Consider the following 5,006-nt stretch of genomic DNA (forward strand, 5'->3'; position numbering starts at 1 on the left):
CAGGATGCCAAGGGCTCCCGCCCCAGTGGGGCTATGAAACCCCCACCTGCACATGTGGCAGCTGGGCTGATGCAATTTCCCCCAGGGCTGAGCTGGGGCAACGGGCTCAGCATGTGCTGGTCACCCCGTGGTGCAGTGCTGCAGCCTGACCCTGACACAGCCTCCAGAAAACACAGGGTCAAGCCAGGGCAGGGCATCTTCACACCAACAAAATACCCATCACTGAGGTGGCTCCCACATCTCTGTTCATCCCTGCCCTCCCAGGTATTACCTGGCATCCCACTCCAGTGCAGACCCCTAGAGGCAAGGGATAATCCCAAACACACAGGGTCAAATGCAGCCCTGGCCCTGCCTGGGTGAAGAAACACGGGACAAAGCTGGAGTCAGGAAAACCAAGGAGCAAAGGCAGAGCACCTGGGGTGCTGTGGATGCCATGCTGTGGGGACACTGCTTGTAGGAACAGCCAGGAATGACAGCAGAGTTGGAGCTTGTCTGAGTTTGCATTTCAACCGTTTCTTTCCCAGCTGGTCCCCCATGGGCTTTCCATTGCACTTGGATCAAACTGTTTCTGGTTCATTTTGGCAATGGGGTGCCCCAGTCCCAGCACCCACAGGTAGTATGCCAAAAGTATCATGCTGGAGCTGTCCCTGCCCCACCTTGGGGAGGGCAGGGCACAGGGCATGGGGGAATTCACGCCAGATGGCTGCTGGGCTGTCCCACTCAGCCCCAGCACCCACATCACCTCCCTGGGCCATGGAGCAAGGGAAGGATGACCATCAGGGAAGGCTTGTTGGTGTTGACCCCCATCCTGCTCACCTGCCTGTCTGCTTGAAACCCTTCCCCTTTCTTTGCAAATCAGCCCATGAAGGAAGATGAGGAGGAAGGCTTTTCCTTGGCCTGCTCCTTTCAGTTTCTGAAAGCAGTGGTTGTTTAGAGCAGCAGAGGGATGAAGGCAGATGAATGGCACTTTGAACAGCAGAGATCCATCAATAATGTGAGGTAAATGCCTTAGTGGAGAGTTTTACAGCTTAAAAAATTAAATACAAAGGCTTCCCATGCGCTCAAATAGCTAAGGACTGCAGGGTAACCACCCCAGGGGGATGAGATGGACAACCAGCAGCCCCAAAGCATCCCAACCCTACCAAAGATTTCAGGCTGGCAGGTGCTTCCACGTGGCTGTAATGTCTCTGGCAGGCTGCCTTCCTGCCCACTCATTTGCACAGGTGGCTGCAGAGCAGGGGGAGAAGGAGGAGGAGGGAGATCAGGGTTTGAGGAGCTCAGAGCTACTGAAAACTCCCTGCCAAGTCACAGTGGTCTGAAAACCAGCATAGTGCACAGCTGGGTCCCTGAGCTGCCTCTTCAACCCCAACCACCTGCTACAGGGTGGAGACCGTGGTGTAAAGCTCTACTTTACCCCATCTCCCTCTGCTGCTGCCTCTCCAGGCAGCCCCTGTGGCACTGCTGCATGTGGTCCCTGAGATACACCAGAGCTGGCACCTTCAGCCTGGAACTCCTCAGCTTTTGCAACAGGGTTTGGCTCCTCTGCTACATGCATCAGGATGGTGAGACCATGCTGCCGCAACTGAACTCTAATTCCCAACGGAGGGATTAAAATAGAGCCCCGGGCCAGCTGTTGAGCAATCGCGGAGTTCACTGCTCGTGCGACAGTTGCTCGGTGCTTCCCCCACGGAAATCTTTGCCCGTGCTCCAAAGCGGTGTGTGTCATTTCCCGTCTCTTCCGCTGACCCGAGGACGCCCATTCTGCACCGCTGGCATACGGGCAAAGGGCTGGAATCGTCTCCTGGTGCTTACTCCTGCCTGAGCTTATTCCTGTCATCACAACAGTGCCAAACTATTGCTGAGCCAAGGAAAAGCCTTTCAGCCATTAGCTCAGTCCCTGGGTTTGAAAGTGAACATCTCTACTGAGGGGTGAGGCTGCCCAAAGCTGCTGGCAGTATCAGCATCTCTGTGGGTGCTCAGGGCCATCCCCATGTGTCCCTCAAATCTGCCCCTCCATGCATGTGAGCTTTGTAGCCCAATCCAGAGGGTGGGGGCAGTGAGAAGCAAAGGGCATGTGCGTAGTGGTGGGATGCACCAGCAAGTCCCAGCTTGACCCAGATGGAGACCAATCCCTCCCTGAATCTACTCTGAGTGGTCAGGAAAAGGCCTTTCACTCTTCATTTCAAGCCACAGAATTACCCTGTGTCCCTTCCTACTTCCAAATGGGCAGAAAGCCCCTGCACCTCATAGTCCACCCATGGTAGCACCTGCTGCACAAACCACTCCCCTCAGCTGGCACCTCCCAGTTCAAGGGGTTCCCGTGGGCATTGGTTTTGGTATGAATAGAGCAGAGGGTCAGTGCCTGGGAGTGCTGGGCTGCTCCTGCAGCACTGAGCATCCCCCAGCACAGCTGTGCCCCTTTCTCAGACACACACACTGAGGAGGAGCAGTTTGGACCAAGGGATGGGTGGCACCTGCACACAGAGCAAATACATAGCTGGGATTCTGAACACACCAGCCAATACCAGCCCCAAGTGGCAGAAATTGTGTTTGTCTTACAGATCTAGCAGGTTTACAGAGCTCAGGGCTGACCTGAAGCTTTGCAGTGACTCCGAACAACAGGATATGTTGAAGCAGCGGGGAAAAAAAAAAAGAAAAAAAAAAAAAAGAGCCAACTTGAGCAAAGTTTCCAAAGAAAGCCGTGCCTGTCTGTGCTGCTTCTGGGGTGAGAAGTGCCAGAGTCTTCTCCTTGTGGCAGTTCCCAGTTGCAAAAATCTGTGTCAGCTCAGTGCCTGCCCTGTCAGAGACATGACAAGCTCTTTGCTATTTTTTCCCCTCTTGCAGATGGAGACAGCCGGCTGGAGCCAGGGGAAGCTGACTCGCACTGGCTGCTTGGCTCTGAGAACTGAATTCCATAGGCGTTAAAGCCTCCAAAATGCCCTATGGATTCAGTTCTGCAGCTGGGCAGCAACTGAGCCTCAAACCTTCAGGAAGATAATGCAACTGTGAGCTATTCCTACAAGGAATATGTAAATCTTGGCTTCTGCACAGAGATCAGATTAGGGATGGAGGTGAGTTATGGCCGTCACAGAAATACCTGCCATCAGAGAGCTACTGGAGGTTTGTGGCACATCTTCCCCCAAGTGAAAAAAAAGCCCAACTACAGGATGTCTTCTTCCCTCTGGAAGTGAAATGGCACTTGAGAAAATAAATACATTGCTACCTCCTGTTGTACTGCATGTGATTGTGAGCCTCTGCTAAAAATACACATTGTCAGAACAACAGCCTGGGTGTGCCCAGCAATCTCCTGTTCAGAAATCCAGGCAGCAAAACCAAACAAAACTTTGGAGAAGATAAACAGGACAGGATGGATAGAGTTAAGGGTTATGCCCTCTGTCTCCCCATGGGCCCTGGAGACGACCCCGGCAGAGACACATATTTAGAGAAAGTATTTGTGTAGGCAATGGGCTCTGTTTTCACCCATCTATCACATACCTCTGGGAGAGCCTGGCTGTGGCCCCTTGAGTTTTGGGGACATTTCCACTCTGACATAGTGTCATGCTGCCACCAGGAATCTAACAGCTGGAGGACTGGCATTTAGGATAAGTTACTGTGCAAGTCCTTGTAATTTATGTAGCAGCTCAACATCACCATATGGCAAACCCCATGCTCCTTCTCACCTTGCCTAGAAGAGCTGGTTTGCATCTCTTCCAGGATCTCACCTAAGGCAGCCCCTGCCAATGGCAGACAACATCCAGTTCTGACAGCTCAGCTGTGTCCCACAGCAGCTCCAGGGGATGGGGAAGAAACTCCTTCCCACACCCCACTGGGGTGCTGCAGCACTACACAAGGACCTGATGCATGAATTTTGGGTTCGGTGCCCAAAGGAGCTGCTGCTGCTGGAAGGACAGGGAATGCACCACCAGTGCAAGGGTAATGCAGGCATTTAACTGCACATCCCTCACTGGGCAGGACAGCCTGCTCAGCCAAGGAAGAGATTAAAAAACCCCAACAAACAAACAACTAACCCAGCAAGAACTGCTGCCTTTTTCCTATATGGGGTAACCAAAAGCATAACTGATTAGCCAGCAGTCATTAGTGGAGGCCTTTTCTAGCCCATTCAGCAAGTCCCACTGCCACTGTTTGCAACACAGCCAAGGAGCATCAGTTTGGTCCAAGGTTTCTACAGCAGTTTTTCTGGTTCAGCCCTCTTGCAGCTTTGTCTGGCAGCAGAGTTAACACATTTCCAAGAAGCTAGCTGGGGAAGGGGATATGCAGACAGTTGCCGAGACACTTCAGCAATTGGTTAAACAAAACCTGTTGCACTAAGTTTAAAAAAAAAAAAAAAAGTAAAGAAAATCCACTTTATAGCAATTCAGAACAACCAAGAGCCTCCAAGTTCACCCTTGCAGTCTCTCCTTTGCTATGCAGATAGGGAACATCCCATTCCCTCCCATGTGGGAGGTCAGGGGGAGACTAGGAGGCTACAGGGGGACAGAGAAGGTCCACTATTTCTCCTGTATGCTCATAAAGTCCCTCCTGATCCCCAGAGAATCTGACAGAAAAACTAGGGCAGGGCAGGCTACTGCCAAGCAACCATGGCTAGGCATGAACCATGGCAGAAGCTATCCCTAACTTCACAAAAGGATGCTAGATCTGATCGCAAGTTATTCACAGGAGAGACTGAGGTTAGGTAGTTAAGAATCAGAAATGTAAGCATTTGCATTTGGGTTTTTTTATTGTTTATAGTAATTAAAAAGGTACAGAAGTTTGCAAGTAAGTCAGACCCAGCCCCTCACAGCCCTCCAGGCTTCCAACACAACCACCAAGCTATGGAAGTGCCATGGTTCACACAACTTCAGTAACCTCATTGGAGAGCCAGCACCTGCAGCCAGAGCCAAGTTAGACCCAGAGCAAGGCCTCAACAGCAGTTTCAACAAGGACATGTGGCCAGGAGCACTGAGCACCGTGTTATCAAGGGTAAGAGGATGGGGACACCAGGATCT

General features: G+C 51.9%; 1 long non-coding RNA gene across 1 annotated transcript in view; it reads right to left on the reverse strand.

The window, feature by feature from the left end:
- Nucleotides 1-4,737: 4,737 nt before the first annotated feature.
- Nucleotides 4,738-5,006, reverse strand: part of LOC108444681 — a 13,516-nt gene continuing 13,247 nt past the window's right edge. The window contains exon 3 of the long non-coding RNA XR_001859311.1: nucleotides 4,738-5,004. This is a non-coding gene — a long non-coding RNA (uncharacterized LOC108444681). The remainder of the gene's footprint in view (nucleotides 5,005-5,006) is intronic.

This window comes from Corvus brachyrhynchos, unplaced genomic scaffold, assembly GCF_000691975.1.
Source record: "Corvus brachyrhynchos isolate BGI_N302 unplaced genomic scaffold, ASM69197v1 scaffold61, whole genome shotgun sequence".
Classification (NCBI taxonomy): domain Eukaryota; kingdom Metazoa; phylum Chordata; class Aves; order Passeriformes; family Corvidae; genus Corvus; species Corvus brachyrhynchos.